This window comes from Sorex fumeus, unplaced genomic scaffold (assembly GCF_029834395.1).
Source record: "Sorex fumeus unplaced genomic scaffold, SorFum_2.1 ptg000115l, whole genome shotgun sequence".
NCBI classification, from domain to species: Eukaryota; Metazoa; Chordata; class Mammalia; order Eulipotyphla; family Soricidae; genus Sorex; species Sorex fumeus.
The window spans coordinates 15,604,426-15,622,968 of record NW_026606172.1 but is presented as its reverse complement, the minus strand read 5'-3'; the positions used below and the strand labels follow the sequence as shown (position 1 = coordinate 15,622,968).

Here is an 18,543-nt window from a genome sequence, read left to right as displayed (position 1 = left end):
AAGGTATGCTCTGTGACCTCTGGCCATTTTGCCTTTGCAAGTAGCGCATTTAAATCAGATTAAAGAAAGTAAGCAATGCCACTTGTACTATTTCATAAAGGAGCTATGTCAATTCTTTTGTCATGAATCTATTCCTGTTTTTGAGGGGTTTCTATTTTTCATTTAATTTCCCTCCTCAAGATTTTTTTCCCAGTCCATTGTCTTTACTAGTTCATTTTCTATTCTTGTAACATCAGCACAATCTTTAGTTCCATTATATTATTTAAAGGTGTACATTTTAAATATTTTAAATGTGCTACTTTTCTGCTTTTAATAACACTTTTAATATCTTTGTGCTATAACATTTGGAGTATATTCCTATAATTTATCCTTTATATTATTCAAATTAGTACATTTGTATATCAACTCTTACCTGCCTGATCACAGCTCATGACAATTAAGAATATTCTTGATATATGATAATGTCTTGCCCTTACCATTCAGAAACAATAATTAGGTGAGATTGAGAAAACCCACTGGAAGAATAATTTCTAATAGAAATGTCATAAAGGTAATTCTTGTTAAATGTTTTTGAAAAGTCATGTTAAAAATGGTAAAAATATAGAGACAAATTCAGTTTAACATCGTATTTAGTGTTGTATTTGAATTGTATATTTATATGTAACCTGTATAGATATTATTATTGATATTTTCCATGATAATCATTTGAAACCTAGTACTTTGCATATATTAAGTCAATGTACACACACACCAATGCTCAATAGCTACCTGTGCCTTGTGTCCACTGTATTAAGCAAAGCTAGCCTAGGAATCTGCTACTCATAATGAGAGTCTCTTGAAAAAAAAAAAGCATTCATATTATTATAAAATAATAATAAATAGGAAAATAATAATGTAGGAAAAAGTCCTTATCCTAGACCTCCCAGGTCAGAATATTCATTTTAACAAGACCCTCAGTTGATTATATGAATATTTAAGTTTAAAAAATCATTTCTCTAGAATTGATATGGACCCTTCTAGTTACCCAAACATTTAGAAATTGGGTATTAGTACTAATCTATATTTAGCAGTTTCTACAGAACCTTTATTAAGTATGATTCATATATTATAATATTCAGCAACTAAAATATTTAATATTTAGTGTTTGAAAAATATATAAAGGTTATTTAACCATTACCACTTCTAATTTTAAAATAGTTGTCTTATGTGAGAGAGAAAATTTGTGGCCATTAGCAACTATTCCTATCCACTCCTTTTTTTTTTTCTTTTTGGGTCACACCCAGGAGATGCTCTCAGGAATCATTCCTGGCGATGCTCAGGGGACCATATAGGATGCTGGAATTGAATCTGAGTCAGCCGCGTGCAAGGCAAATGCCCTACCCACTGTGCTATTGCTCCAGCCCTTCATCCACTCTTGATAGCTACTAGGCAGTCTCTACTCTACTAGTTTACTAATGATTTTGTATGCATTTTCAATATATCTTATGGCTTCATTTCGCATAATTATTTTAAGAGTATTCTAATTTGTAGTACATATAATTTCTTCTTTTCAAGTCACATATTTTATTTCATTGATATACACCTTTTGTAATTCATTCCTCTATTGATAGAAATTTGAGTTGCTTTTACTCTCAACTATGAATATGCTGCTCTGAGAATGTGAAGGCTTTTGCTTACACATATTTTCAGTTTCGTTGGGTAAATATATAGGGAGAGAACTACTGAGTCATATACTACTGCTCTGTTTAACTTTTGAAAGAAATGCCAGACTGCTTTACAAATCAACTGCACTATTTTCCCAACCCATCGGGCATGTATTAGAGTTCTATTTTCTTCACAGCCTTGTAATTCATGTAATTGTCATCAGTTGGTTCTTGCTGTACTACTAGATACAGTGGCATTTCATTTGTTTTTATCTGCATACTCTGATTATTAGTTGTGCTGAATACTTCTCCTGTGTTTCTAAAAAAGTTAATTTTTATGAGAAATTTACATTATGTAATGTTTCTTTTAGTGGTTTGAGTAAAAGATTAATTTTATTAATCTTTTAATTGAATTTCTATTGAATCACTTCATATTGAAAGACCACCTTACTTAATTATTGAATGCTTTCATATTGAAATATTATTATTGAATCAAATCAGATATATGATTTGCAGATGTATATTCCTACTTTGAGTTTTCTCAAATTGAAATTATTCCAGCATAGTTTTTGTTTTATTTCATTTTGGGACCACACTGGCTGTGCTCAAGGGTTACTTCTGGTTCTGCACTCAGAGATTACACCAAACAGTGTTCAGGGGACCATCTGCTATGCCAAAGATTGAACCTTTATCTGCCATATGCCTTAACCTCTATACTTATTATCTCTCTATCTCTTGCTTTAGGGGCATGAGATTTTCCGGTAGGAACTGGACAATCTGCTAGACAAATTCTAAAAGAGCTGTAATTCTGCATAATTTCTTTTGAAGTTTTCTCTCTATCCAAAAGTTTTTCTATTACGTATGTTTCATCTATGTTATATAGCATCTTCTATTCTGGTAAGCTTTTGTTATATTTTAAAAGCTTTTTGGGGATCAAAGGACAAGGTTTACTTTTATGTTTTGTTTAAAGTTTTACATGTTGTATTTAATTCAGAGTGAATAAGTTAGGTATTTGTGAACTCTAGGTTGGATATTTTTAGTTTTTTTAACACTGTTGTTGAAACTGCATCCCTTCTCCCCTGAGGGTTATTTATTTATTTTAAGAATTATACAATTTTAAATAAGTGTTGGTCTAAATGTGTTATTTTCTATTGACCTACCTGCCTATCCTTATACCAAGACCATACTTAATTTTAGTTGACTCATGTGGTCATAATAAATTCTTAAATTTAAAGATTCATATCCTGTATGTTCCAGGTCCTATGTATATCTATATGAATTTTTGGATTAGCTAGCCAACTTTTAGCAGTTGAGACAACTAGGAATTTTACAGAAATCATAGGAAACCTAAATGTTAATTTAGCGAGTATTATCAAATTGAAAAAATATTATCTTCCAAATTAAAAGTAAGGAACATCATTTTATTTATTTAGGCCTGCTTCTTTTTCCTCCAGACATTTCTTGTAATTTTCAGTGTATAGTCTAATGCATCTCAAACTGAAATTGCTTCCACATGTTTTGATATTTCTAACAAAAATTGTAATGGAATTGTTTTGGATGACATATCTGGCAGTTGTCGGGGGCTACTCCTGGCTCATTTTCTTAGGGAAACTCTTGGTGCTGCATTTGGGGTTATGTGGTACTGGGTATTGAATTTGGACTCTAGCATCTGAGCATGTGCTGAAACCATTTGAATTGTTTCCTCAGCCCCTGGAAATGCTTTCTGAATTTTATTTTATGTTTCTTAAACTGATTTATAGCTTTCATTTTGCTGAACTTAGCTGTTAGTTTCAATAGTTGTTTATATGTATGTGCATATTCTGTAATATTTGTATATATAGAATCATGTTGTTATGGAAGATTTTATTTATTTTATTTTATTTTTATTTTTTTATTTTTATTTTTATTTTATTTTATTTTATTCAATTTAGCCTGCATATTTTTAACTGATTTTTTTTTGTTTGTTTTTTGGGTCACACCCAGTGATGCACAGGGGTTGTTCCTGACTCTGCACTCAGGAATTAACCCTGGTGGTGCTCAGGGGACCATATGGGATGCTAGAAATTGAACCCAGGTCGGCTGCATGCAAGGCAAATACCCTATCTGCTATGCTGTCACTCCAGTTCCTTTAACTGAATTTTCTTGTCTAATTGTCTAGGGTAGCATGGTAGTGATAAAATCAGACATCTTTGTCTTGTTATTTCTTAATAATTGGGAGAAGGTATTTAGATCCTCTTTGTAAAAACAGTCACTTTATTTAAACACCATGGTATTCAAAGTCGTTAATAATAAAATTGTTATGGGCATTCAGTGTTCCAACACCAGTCCCCTCTCCTGAATAACATTCTCTCATCATTATCCACATTTTCACAATCACCCACCAAGCCTGCCTCCTTTGCAGGCAAACCAAACTTATTTTATATTGATTGTTACATATAAATGGCTACTGCAATTATCAAGTAATACATCAGTAAAAGAAAATTTGTGAAAATTGTTATAGCTCATTATGGGGTTATTAAGCCTTGTCTGTGGGCTTACAAAGCCGTTTGTTGCTAGGTGAGCCTTCTGTGTTACTCTTGTTTATTGAGCTTAGTTGTCTTCTATGCCACTTTCTCATCTAATTTGGTGTGCTCCTACTGGGATGTCAGTATTGTGGAGATTGGAGATGTTACTCCAGAAACTCCTGGACCTTTGCAACAATCAGGCTGATGAGTTTACTTGATGGAGGCTGTGGGATATGGTTCTGGCTTACAGTAGTACTGCAACTTTGAGGAGAGACTGCCCAACCCCACTCTAGGAAGACCCCAGAGTTATCAGACTGAAAACCCTTGTTCCTAAAATTTTCATCAGTTTGGCATCTCTGCAGAGATAGTTCTGAAGTAGTGTACTAGGGCCATTGGCATGGCAGCAGCTGTGTGCTATGGGTGGGTTACTATGGCTTTGGCAGTGCAGGGACTTGGGACTTAACTGCCCCATCCTGATGGCATGCCAGAGTTCTCAAGTGGGGGCCCCGTGTACCAGTGAATTTTTGCAGCTTACCTTGCATTTTCTCAGAGATTTAGTCATGAATCCTAGAGCTGGGCCAATGAATGAGTTTACATGGGTTAGTATATGGATGTGTGTGTGTGACTGCTGGGTCTTTGGGAAGTACTGGGGAGGTACACCAATTTTTACTGTTTTGTCCAATTCAGATTCCATTTTTTTAAAAAGTCAGTTTTTGTTTGTTTGTTTGTTTTTACTCTTAAGTATATTGTTAGCTGTGATATTTTCCTTTTTGTTTGCTATTGTGTTAAGAAGTGCATTTTTTTAATTTCATGAGATTTTTTTAACATGAAAATGGTTGGGATTTGTTGAATATAAAATTTACATCCATTGTAATGTTGATGTGATTTGTTTAACTGCTTGTGTGTATATGTTGCTTTTCTCATAGTCAGTCATATATCTTTGGAATAAAACCACACAGTTAAAATACAGCCGGATATGTTGCTGGATTCTATTTTTAGTATTTTCTCTCTCTTTTTTTTTGGTGGTCGAGGGGCACATCCAGCAGTGCTCAGAGAATATTTGTGACTCTAATCTCAGAGGTGTTCCCTCGCCGTGTCAGGGGGATTTTAAATGTCCTGGGATCAAACCAGGACTCGAATAATCCAAGCCAAGCACCTAAGCTTCTGTACTCTGGCCCTTGTTAGTATGTTTGAGATATTTGCATTCATATTCATGAAATACATTGTCATACGGTATTCTTCGTAATGTTTTTGTTATGATATTACCATAATAGTAGTCTTATGAATTCATTTAGTGATCCTTCTTCTTCTTTTAGTCTTTGAAAGAGTCTGTTCAGTAGAGGCATTAAATCACATTTAGATATTTAGTTGAATCCTTCAATGAAGTCATCTGAGCCTGGGATTTTCTTTGTGGGAAGCTTCATTTGCTACATATTCATACTCTTGTTCTGCAGCTATTCAGAATATTTATTCTTTTGTCAGGTTCAATAGATGGGGTATTTCTAAAAATATGCTCATATTCATTCATGAATGAAATGTGCTCATTAAGTAAATTGAAGAAGTCAACACTTTTCCTCAACTCACCCCCTCCATGTGATATTCTGCAAAGATTATGCCCTGTAGTAGCAGTGCTATAACTGTACAATGAAATTAGCAATGAGATGTCTGTAGTTTCTGACATTTAATACAACTTTATGCACTGTGAACAGAGGACATTTTTTGAGCCATATTGCTTCCCATAATAAGCATAGTACATTTAAATAAAGAGGGAAAATAGATAAAATAGAGAATAGTGTTAGTAGAGAAATAATGAATGTAAGTAACCCAAATTCAAAGAAAATAATACTAAGTAACAACAGTAGAAAAAGATCTAAATGTTCTCAGAATAGATCACATTTAATGTAAATCCATATATTGCATATTGGAAGAAATGATAATTATTTAATCCTCAGAATTCTTTTACATTCCTATTTTATAAGATTATAGCTCTATGTACATTTAGTTCTAATTCTGTCTATATAGGCCATATGGAATAATTTATTTTATCTACTATTTGACAGTGCTTCACGGCAAAAAATTTTCTACTCAGTAGATTTTTAGCAGAAATAGAGTGTACTCAAACTCAAGGACATGTTCTACAGTTTACCCACCCAAGTTATATATTTTAAAGAAATAGGCATAATTTAATGTATTTCTTCTATATTCTAAACATGTTCTTTTATTTTTTAAATTTGCTTTAGAGGGGCCAGAGTGGTAGTACAATGGGCAGGTGCTTACCTTATATAAGGCTGGCTTGACGTCAATCACTAGCATCACATATGGTACCTGAACCCAGCCAAAAGTGATCCCTCAGCATAGAGCCAGGAGTAAGCGCTGAACATCATCTGGAGTGCTCTCCCCAACCCTACCTCCATATCTCCACCTGCCCCCCCCCACACACACACTTGCTTAATATGAAGTAAAAGAAATAATCAAATAATAAAAGTGTTCTGAGAAAAAAGAGCAAGCAGTGGGGTAGACCTTTTTTGTTAGAATAGAAATTTACCTAGCAAAATGTCACCTAAAAATGTTAATTTTAAAAATCCTTTTTTTTCTTTTTGACAAAATGAAGACAAAGAGTAGATTATCGCCTCTGCTCCATACTTCAGTATCTTATTATGGATAGTGAAATAACATCCCTAAACTATGCCCAAATCCTAGTTTTCTGAATGTGTGAAATTCCAAAAGGGAATTAAGCTTGCTGAGGAAATTAAGATGGCCAATCAGCTGGTCTTAAGAGAGGGAGGTGCTTGTTATAATCCAAGTGTGATCAGAGTTTATAAGGGGCCATTTTGGTCATAGGCTATGAGGGCCTGCCTCACTGTTTGAAGTTGAAAAACATGATCTTGCTGATCTAGACTTCAGGCAGCCTGTAGGAATTTCAAAAGCCAAGGAAAAGGTCCTTTCTGAAAGTCTCCAGAAAATATAAGTTCTGCAGGTAAATGCTCTGATTATTCATCATCTTGATTTTGGTCTGGCGAAAACTTTCATATTTCTTTCTATTGTGTAAATCTCTAAGGAAATATGTTTGTGTGGAATCACTAAATATGTGGCAATTGATACAACAAACAGCCATAGAAAACTAAAACATTTGTAGTGTTTCAGTAGACTAACCTATGCAGATTTGGATGCAGTTCTGTTAACTCCTCTGGAACATCTCTTTTCAAGGTCAGCAGCTACCTCTGAGCACATTTGCTTTCTAGATGCACTTAACATTGAATTCTTCCCCCTTTGCTCCTTCAACTTTTCAAACTTTGTGTCCCATGACTTTCACTTTGTTATGTTCTTTGCTATTCTCTGTATGTGTGTCTCTCTCTGTCTCTGTCTCTGTCTGTCTGTCTATCTCTCTCTCTTTTCCCTCACTCTATCCCTTAAAGCTTCTCTCCATCCATTTCCATCTAAATTTAGAGTTCTCTTTTCTCATTTTAGGAGTTACTGCATTTGAGGTCCTTCTTTTAGAAAACACGCAACCATCTCACTGCAAATCTTTCTTCTGAAAGATTTTCTTTTTTTTTTATTTTCAAATTTTTTACTTCACGTTTTCTCCATTAGCTTTGTTTTAAATTGTGTCCTAAATTGTTTAAGAAAATGATAGGTAACATGATTGCCTAAACTTCCTTCCATTTTATGTCAAAAAACACATTTTTAAAATGGTAGAATTGTTTTTCATTGAATGTCTATACAATAGCATCCTTTTCTAGTCATTTGTTGCACCATATTATGTTGTCTGTACTATTTGGCTATTGCAAGTAATGCTACTCTCAGAATAGGGGTGCAAATAGTCTTTCAAATTAATGTTTTCATGTCTTTCAGACAAATGTTTAGGAGTGAGACTTCTGGGACATGAGGGAATTTCTTCCCTTCTTCCCTTCCCTTCCCTTCCCTTCCCTTCCCTTCCCTTCCCTTCCCTTCATCTTTTCTCTTCTTGTCTTTTATTTTCATGCAACTGAGTTAAGGATCTCGCTTTGTATTTGTCCAACTCCTGTTTGATGCCTGGTAGTACATAAAGATCCCCCAAAGCATCAATGTGTGATCTCTGAACACGGAACAAGTAGTGCCCCAATCACCATTGAGTGTGGCCCTCAAATCCAAAACAAATAAATAAATTGTTGTCAATAATTGATGTCAGTTGTTATCAGTGATCAATTTAACTGAGTCTCAAATATTATTTGTTTTTTTAATTTCCAATGTCTGGTTGATTATTGAAATCCTGATGTACCTTAGATATTGGAAAAATTTTATTACTTGAGCTAATTTTCATACACAGCCATTAGAATGTCGGTGCAAAGAACATTTTCCTATCTCTTGCAGACATGAGAAAACATGTCATTTCTTTTTTAATCGAGTGGTTTTTGTGCAATAAACCCCTAACATTGTTATGCCTCTGTAATCCAGCAGACACTAGATATATTTTACAGGACTTTATTTAATCTTCACAAATGTGTGCTGGTGCTGAGTGTTCCCACTTAGTGATTCATTAGAATACAGAAGGGGTAAGGAAAATTGTTGAGTGAAAGCCCTAGGACTTAACTTGAGTGCATCTGTCTCTAATGTCTATATTTTTCCTACAAAAACAATGCTCCCGATAGCTGACCACAGTCTCTGACAGCATTATCATCACATGTGAACTTACTACAAGTGCAAATCTTGTGCCCCACTTCCAGTCCTACTTGATCAGAAAAATAACGTTGTTTAACTAAGCCTTCCAGATGATTCTGATACTCATTAAATACCCCAAACTATGTCTTTTACTACTTGTGGCCCAGAGATTTGAACACCTAACCTCTTTCTTATTCTTCTTTGCCTCACTAATTTTGAGCCACTAAATCAGAATCAGCAAACAAATCCACATTTATTCCAACTCACTAACCAAGAGAAAATAGACTTAGCAAGAGGTATCCCTAATTATATTTAAACTAGCATATAATTACAAAAGTTCAAATGTCTAGCAATTAATTGAATGTTTTTGCTGCAAGCTATATTTATCTTCAATAACTAGTGTTAAAAGTTTTACTTTATTTCATTATGGAAGCTTAATGATTCATCAAGTCTCAGGTTGACTTGCCAAGGAAGGGAACTTAAAACAAGTTCCTACTTGGAGGAAAATTCTCTTGCCTTCTGTGTGGGAGTGGAGTAGTTCCTTACACATCTGCTCTACTCCTATTAAAATGGGTCAGGTACCCCTGAAGGCTGTTGGAGTCCGTGGACTGGGGACTTGTTAGCAATTAGTTCTAGGCAGAGAGTCTATGCATTCCTTGTTTTTTGGCATGCTGATCATGAATTGCTTCATTGTATTGCAGGTTGAAAAGAGCTATTGCTTGTGAGGAAATGCATTTTGCATTCTCCAACCAATTCTTAATGAGCTTTTGGGACAATGTTTGTTTCTCGATTAGAGATTACCTTTATTTGATTCTGGGGAATAAACATAGCTACTTCTATATTAAATTTCAGCAAGAATAGAGTTGGTAAAATTTCCACTGGAGTTCTGGGAGCCAGGCAATAACAATATACAGAGGAAATTCTAAATTGCTGTCTTGATTACCCCTGCCTTTAGTCTAGGCTTTATTAATTCAGTTGTTTGAGGTAAAAAGGGGGAAAAAACAAAAATAAATTATAACTAAAAATTCTCAGATGAAATCAATCTCATTCAGTTTGATTAGTACCTAAATACACTCATGAAAGCAATCTTTAGATGTTACTTTCTTGCACACTGGGCCCAGAGGGTAAAAAAAAAATAAAGTGAACTGAACAAATGTTGAAGGAGATTTAAGTTGGCAATGTGAGTGATGTATGAATTGTCTGTGTGCCAGGACTTAGTAAACTCTCTGTAACAAAAGTCTGTAGTACTGAATGAAGCTCCTTGATAACCAAAAGTGATTAGTGAACCTTTCTCAGTGAATATGGTCAAACTAGCTGACATGGGAAAGGCCCTGCTATGGACGTTTGAAGACTATTACATGTCCTTAAATAGCTATGATTTAGAGAGCGATCACTTAGACACTAATGCAGTTCAGTGTGTGAAACACACACGGCTCTCCATATGAGGTAAGTTAATCTATATAATTGGGGATATTCCAGGAGACAGTTGAATTCTTTGGAGCAAAAGTGGTTTACAAATTGAATACATTAATAATGAATACCATTGCTAGTTTAGTCATGACATAAAGAATGGGGCCAAGGGATAAAATGCTTCCCCAGCTTCTGCAACTCAAGAAATGTTTTCATATCCCAGATAATAAATACTTGCAGCAAGTATGAGCCTCTAACTAAAAGTATGTGCTGAGGGACTCCCCCAGAAGAGTTTGTCTTCTGACGTGCTGGATTACTGTGGGTTGGTGGCAGCTTAATAAAATACGCGTGTGTTCAGTGTGGAGCCGTGACATTATTTATTCCTCTTTTGATACTGCATGCATGAACTGCCACTGTTTGATGAATCACTGAGGAGAATGGGAATTGACAAACAACTCTTCCTTTAGTAGCCGGTCACACTGACAGCATCAATAGAAAAACACATCATGGGTTCTAAAATGCCACATTTTCACCATTTACCCTGAATAAGACATGAAGCTCTTTAAGGAGAGCAGTAGTACGTTATCGTTAAGGGCCAGCTGACAGAGATTCGAGTGTGCCTTGTACTCTCCCAAGTCATCATTCTTAATTTCTTCTCTCCTTAGCTGGGAGGCCCACCCACATGGGCTCGAAGCAAGGCTGGGACTCTCGCACCTTTTAAAATCTCCTTGATAAAATGGTTTTATCAACACCCATCCTTGACTTCTGCCCATCCAGAGAAGCTCCTGTTCTCATTAGGGTCCTTGTAATGTCTGTGGCTAACATTATTCTCATGCAAATGGAATGACACAGAGATAAGTGCCATGAAAATTCAATTTCCCCCGACCATCATTACCCTTTTTCTTTTAGTTATTCCCACTTCAATCTGCAGGAGGTAATGTGTGCAATCTGCTGGTACTTTTGCAAGATGATTACTACATTTTAGTAATGAATTTCCCAGTCATTGCACTAGGGGGTGTTTTAGCAGTTTTTCCCTGGTTTTCCTAACACAGATTTGGCAGCAAAACTCACAGATTTCTTCCACAATGGGTATTTGCTCTGGTGAAGCCTGGTTAATAGAACTTAATCTCTAATACTTTCCCTTATTTATGTAGTGGCAAGAGAATTAGGAGTTTGGGCTTTTCATTTGGAGATTACTTCCTGCAGTGCTCAGGCACTATTCCCAGATTGGTGCTTAAGGGTTTCTCCTGGTGGTGCTGGAGAGGATATGGGTGGGGGGTATGCAGTACTAGGGATTGAGCACAGGTCCTGCCAGTAAATCCTACATACTAGCCAAGTAAAGCAGGCGCACTTTCTCTTTTCACTATCTTCACAGTCCTGGAAGGTGAATTAGAGCAGGTGATTTATTCTATGTTGTATGGAATACTACCAAACAAAAACACATATCTGCCTGTCCAAACCGAGGAACAAAACAAACAAAACAACTTGGGGTCATAGAGATAGTAGAGTAGTTAATGTGCTTCCCTTGTATGCAGCTGACCTGAATTTGGTTCTCAGCATCCAGTATGGTTCTCTGAATGTGACTAGGAGTAATTCTGGAGTGCAAAGCCAGGAATAACCTCTGAGCATCACCATTTATGACCCCCAAACAAAAACAAAAGACTATATAAAAAATTAACAAAATTGAGCTGGATGTGGCCCTTCAGCAGAGCTCCTTCTTTGCAGTTGTAAGGTTGTGAGTTGGATCCCCATCACCACATCACATGAGGAGTGTGTCTCAGTGGCACTGACATTGCCAAAATGCCACAAGAAAATGTGTGATCACCAACCCTTTATGGAACTCCGAATTATCACAAGGAAGGGACAGACTGGGGAAGAAAATAGAGGACTAAACAGATAAGCACATTTGGAATCATGCGTATGAGTATAACAATTATCATGGTTTATATAAATACTGTGTTTACTAAAATGTATAGGTAGAATGATATTTTTATACCTATGGAGATTTTACTCAGATACAACAAAAACAAGAAATTACCATGGTGTGTTTTAGATCCTCATATTTAATCCTATCTTGTACTTAATTTGGTGGTGATGGTGCTGGTGGTGGTATGTGTGTGTGTGTGTGTGTGTTTGTGTGTGTGTGTGTGTGTGTGCGTGAGTGTGTTGGTGGTGGTGATGGTTGGCCGAGGGGGAAGGTATTGGGCCATACTTCCTATGCTCAGGGCTTACTTCTGGTTCTGTGCTCACAAATCTCTCCTGGCAGTGCTCAGGGAACCATATGTAGTGTGAAGATTAAAATAGGTCAGCTACATGCAAAACAAATATCCTAAACCTTATATTATCTCAATGGCCCTATCCTTTATATTTTACTTCAGTGGTGTGTAATTTGTAAATATTTTATTATCAGATCTTTATCCCTGAAAGTCTTTGTTATTCTGGGAGTTAAAAGTATGCGATATTAAAGAGAATGATGAAAGGGGAAGTAAAAGAAGCAAAGGAGAGGGGTGAAGAATAAAGGAAAAAAACATGTCTGTTTAGCTGAAATAACTGTTGTGTGTGTCTGCACACCTTTAGCATGATTCATAAATACTTTCCCAGATGATTATAATCCTAAAAGTAATTGTGGAGGGCAGCTGGATACAGCATGCTTTTTAATGTTTTTAATATAAACCCTATTTATTTCCTAAGTGTGGTATTTAGTGATTAGGTAAAGCTCTTTAGAGATAGGGAGATAGTTCAGAAGTTAAGGTGCTTGCCTTGTACACGTGCCCATTGTTTTGGGTTTTGGAACCAGCAGATGGTTCCCAGAACACCACCAGGAGTGAACAGAGAGCCAGGAATGAACCCTAGCCCAGCTGGCATTGGCCCAAGTTCCTAACCCCCCCCCTAAAAAAAGGGCACCTTACCTCTTGTACTATCTATGGCCTCCTATTAGGGCTATAGATAATATAGGAGGTAAGGTGCTTGCTTGTTTTCAGTCTACCCTAGATTAGAATCCCAGAACTGCATGTCTTCCCCAAAGCAATGTCAGGGCTCACTCTTGAGCACAGAGAGAGGAATAGTCACTGAGCACAACCTGTTGTGGCCCTAAACCCTTCCTACTATACACGCACAAGAAAAGTTCTTCACTCATGGTAGCATTTGATGAACTAAAGGAACAAAAAAACTTATAAAAAAATAAAGTGACACAATTTTTGGTTATAATGCTTAACTTGTAAAATATATTTTTAAAATTACAATCTCTTTAGATTGCATGTAGGTAGAAGTTGTACAATTATGTAGATAATTGTTATGCTATTCTATACATGATACTGAGATATTTGGGCTGATTAAGGCTTTTATCACAGAACTAGAACTCTATTATATGCCAAACATTAAAATGGTGATATCATGGAAAAAGAGAATAAATTATTTCTTTACCTGATCCATTTTACTTTGTAAACTAATATGTATGTATCTAATGTATATATAATGTAACTTAGTAATTAAATAGAAACTCTTCAGTATGTCTACTTTATTTACCATGCAGTTAAAATTGAAATTGTGATACCAAAAATTATGTTTGAACTACAGTTATAGTATTGCTACTTCAAGCTAGGGAACCAGCATGCCATGGCTATACATCAAACGTGTAATTACATAGAAGGTATGGTTTATGTTGACCTTGAGAAATACTGATACTCTAATCTTGAACTAAAACGTAGAAATTGAATGTGAAATTTTGATGTTGTGGTGAATGACTAGTGTTGTGATTTTTTTTCATGAAGAATAATGTATTGCTATGATGGGTTTGCAATTTTCTATGGAATTAGAATATGTAAAGTGTTATTAAAACATTCTTTATGACTGAATGGTTAACTGGTTACAGAGAGGTAAAAGAAGGACTTGATTGAGTTGGAAGGAGCCACTAATTGCAGCCCTCCCTCACTGTAAGCTTTGTGGCCCACACTTGCAGGAAGATAGAGCCACTGGAGCATGAATGCTTAGGGCATGTTGATCCCAGGGGGTTTAGTTGTTTGTTTAGGTGTTGAGAAAAACGCATTATGACCCTAATAATAATTATGTATTTGGAATTGGATTTTTGCCTCTGCAACATAAGGTTCCATCTTACATAAAATGCAACCTCAGCACATTTTTATGATGCTTCATTTGCATATTGAGCAGTATAGGACTCTTCCAATACAGGCTTCATTTGACTGGTATGCAGTTGTTATTTAATAAAGCATTATGTGTTTTCAGTGACCACTCTTAAAGCAAGATTTTAACTCTTTGTTCAGCATAAATGTGCATATACAGTCCTTAATACATTAAAATTTGCAGTATTACAAGTTATTTTCCAGTTTAGTGTATCACTTTCTGATGCTGGCATATATGACAGAAGCAGTCAAGGATTATTTTGATAGTGATTTCATAGCACTTTGTTTTGATTTTGTTGAAAATAAATCAGGGATATTTTATTTTGGACTCTTTTTGAGAATTCAATTTTAGAAATAACATTCACTTTAAAATTAGTAACTTGTCTTTTATTCACTTCTCTGTAGTTTCACAAAATATATTTTCTTTTTTTTACCCTTCTATGCAAAGCAGCAATCATTCAATTTCCCTTTTTTCCCATCTCCTTTCTTTCCTCATTTTCTATTGATTCTTTAGTAAAATGTGTGGTATCTTTTCTCTATAAAGTATTACATAAAATTGTGAAATTAGTAGCTCCATCCATATTATTTACAAGATTATGGTTTGAAAATACTATGTGACAGAATATTTCTACTGAGAATTCAATGGCAATAAGAGTCAACTTAATAGATAAATTCTCTCCAATGAAAATAAGGATAGATTTCACTTTACCTTAACTTGTGAAAACTTGGTAGTTTAGCTCATAAAATTTTAACCTGGAACATTTTGAAACTTTCTTTAGTCATAACTATCCAGCATTACAAAATGAGGACATATGGTAGCAAAGCATGCACTGTGAAACATGATAGCTAAACAAGAAAAAATAAAACAGTTTATGAATAAATATTATGTCCATACCAATAATAGCAGCAAAATATATTTTTGCTCTTCAAATTTTCACAGTTCAGGTTTTGAAAATGTTGGGTCCTCTGAGTATGTAATTTGGATTTGAAGATGGATGTTAAAATAATACCTGGTTTAGCAAATATTGACCTTACTTGTTTAGATGTCCCCCACACAATGAGTGAGAATAAAAGTATTGTATTACGAAAAAAGCTACCATTGTCTTCTGCATTTAATTGAAATGACTTTCAAACAGATAAACAGTGTTTCCATGGACAAGAGCCAAGATGTACCACTTTGTAGATGCCAAGTTTAGTGTCTTAATGAATTCCTGAGACGTTGTTAATGGAAACAGTATACACCTGCCCATGTGTCACTCTCTCCCTGATTAAAAGCGATATGGCAGAGAATATTATATACAGTCTTTCTTTTGTATTAATTTAAAAACTTGTCCTTTAAACATATTCCTACCCTTCCACTAGATCTTCCAAAAATCTGAATCTTGTGCCAGGAGATAAGTGATGGGTACTAGCAAGGGAGTATAAGGCACTCAATGTCCTCCAATACAAGATTTAGGTTTTCTTGGGGAGAAGTTACTTTTAGGGGGGGTTGGAGAGTTTAGGGGGGGTTACTTTGGTGAGTTCAATTACATGGATACCACAAAGTTTGCTTCTTTTGACTCTTGTTAACCTGTCTATCATTAATTTTGTCATAGTTGATATTTCATGCCCATAAATTTTATGTTACAAATATTGAAACAAATTATCTAGATCAATGATACTGTATGCATGTATGAAACCTTGGGTTCAATCTGTGACATGATTGAAAAGAGAGGGAGATAGAAAAAAACTAAAGAAATAATGAAAGAGAAAACAAAATGCAGAAAGAGAAGAAGACAGGGAGGCAGGGGAATGAAGGGAGGGAATAGGACAATAAGGAAGAATTTGGAGTAAATCTTAAAAATCTGTCATTTTCTGCTAATGCATTAGTGAATTTCCCATGTTGGTCTATAAATGGTTGGTCTCTAATTTCTAAATTTCTATGAACTTAAAATTTAAAGTATATGCTGAAAAAAGTAAATGTATTTAATTTTAAAAAAATGTGTTTTTTACAAATTGAACACAACTGTTTAACTGACTCTCAATTCAATAAGTATCACTGTATCACTGTTTTCCTGTTGTTCATCGATTTTCTCAAGCAGGCCCAGTAACGTCTTCATCATAAGACTTTATTGTTACCGTGTTTGGCATATTGAATACGTCACGGGTAGCTTGCCAGGCTCTGCCGTGCGGGCGAGATACACTCGGTAGCTTGCCAGGCTCTCCGAGAGGGGCGGAGGAATCGAACTCGGGTCGGCCATGTTGGCTGCGTGCAAGGCAAATGCCCTACCTGCTGTGCTGGAGCGATAGCACAGCCAATTCAATAAGTAGATTCATTAATTTCTATCTTGATTTTCATATTGGGTCCTTCTTTGTTTTGGAACCATACTTGTCAGTGCTCAGGAAGCAGACCTAAGTCTGTGCTCACGGCCTGTCCTGGCAGTGCTTGGGAACCATATGCATTGCCACAAATTCAAACCAATGGGATAGCTGCAGCCACATGCCCTGCATGTGTTTTAACCCCTATAACCACCCCCCCCCCCCTGCAACCCCTCTCTCTCTGGCCTTCGGGTACTATTAAATCCCCATCTGTTTTGAAAAATTCCAAATACAGAACAGTTTGAAGAATAATGTATATTGTAATATTATCCTTCATCTAGTTTGAATATATGTTTATATTTTCCAGAATCTCTACATCATATAAAATTTGAAAGTTGCTTGAACACGGTGTGACTTCACACAGTATAAATGTCCTAGTCCTAGGAATGAGAGTATTCTTCTACATCATCTCAGTCAAATGTCACACTCAAGAAATTTAACATTGTCGCAATACTATTATTTAATAAAAAGGTCTATATACAATTTTTACCATTGTTCTGATTATATCCATTAAAATTTTTTTGTAACAAGACTAAATTGAGGACCATGCATTGGTTTTAGTTACTTGGTCTCTGTGTTCCTGCTCTCTTGTAATTTTGCATGTTTCCCAGCAATTTTTGCCTTTCAGAAAACAAATAGAAGTCCAGACCTGCTGCTATATATATAGCGATGTTACTTATGTTCTTATAGAAATGCTACAGAATTTGTTTTCATTAAAATGTATGTCTCATGTACTTTTATACTAATGTGATTCAATATCTGGCCCATATTAGGTAAGAAATATCTGATAAGTTTATTATCTTTCAAGTAGAAAAACTTGCTAATCAGCAGTGCTACAAAATGTTTTTGTCAATCCGTTAGCCACTTTAGACCTTACATCCTCCATGTTTTGATTGATAAGATTTCCTTCAATTGCTAAAATTTTATTACTTATTTAAACATTATATTTGAGCATAAAATTAATTTGAAGTTGATATTGCTACCATGGAATGTAAAATTATGTCAGTGCTTAGCTTCTTCATAATACAGATAGAATAGCAATTAGGCCTATACTTTCATAAGTATTATATATAATTACTGAATATTTTCAGAAAATTCTGAATTGTATTTATGCCATTAAAATGCTATATACTTTTGGGGTTTGGAGAGATAGAACCAGAGTTAAATTTTGTGCCTTGCAGGTGGCCAACTCTAGTTCCACCTAACTTACCTGATGTGGTTCCCTGAGCACAGTGTCAGGAGTAGATCCTAAGTGCTACAATGACAGAGCATGACCCCAGTTCCAGATATTACTTCTAATTTAGAATTCCAAACAGATAATGCATTTTTATTTTAAAAAGAGACATCTAACTCCACTGCTAAGTTATGGGTTCTCACTCTCCTCTATCTCACAGCTAATACATAAACTAGTCTACTTATGAGCTGTTGTTTCCTTGAATTCTAAGGCTAAGAGATAAAACTGCAGTGGGGGTTACTATTTTATATCATAGTTTAAGTCTTCATACATGCAGTTGATTTTGTAATCTCTTCAAAAATGTTAATGTTGGATAAATTTTAATATCTGTCTTGTAAAGTACTTTAGTTGGATCATAATGGTGGCTATGTGTTATATTATAGCAAGTTAGTACTTAGATCATCTTGCTTTATGGTTTTCCATGCTATATGGAGGGTCCCGTGCCACTTCCACCAAATTTGTGGAACACGGAGCATTCCCTCTAATCGTTTACCAAGAGAGGTGACATGATGTTTCTCTGCTGCATTAACTTTATTGTTTCCTATAAAACATTACCATGGCAAAACTCTGAGCTTGTAAATGAGAGACTTGTCTTCATCTTGATCAGAAAAAAAAAA

At 35.3% G+C, this 18,543-nt stretch overlaps 1 protein-coding gene and 1 non-coding gene across 6 annotated transcripts in view; one reads left to right on the top strand and one right to left on the bottom strand.

Moving 5' to 3' along the window:
* Positions 1–18,543, top strand: part of ROBO2 (roundabout guidance receptor 2) — a 641,887-nt gene that overhangs the window by 120,153 nt on the left and 503,191 nt on the right. The window lies entirely within an intron of this gene.
* Positions 2,393–2,454, bottom strand: LOC130043225 (U7 small nuclear RNA). Its single transcript, XR_008795349.1, has one exon. It is a non-coding gene; the product is annotated as a U7 small nuclear RNA (small nuclear RNA).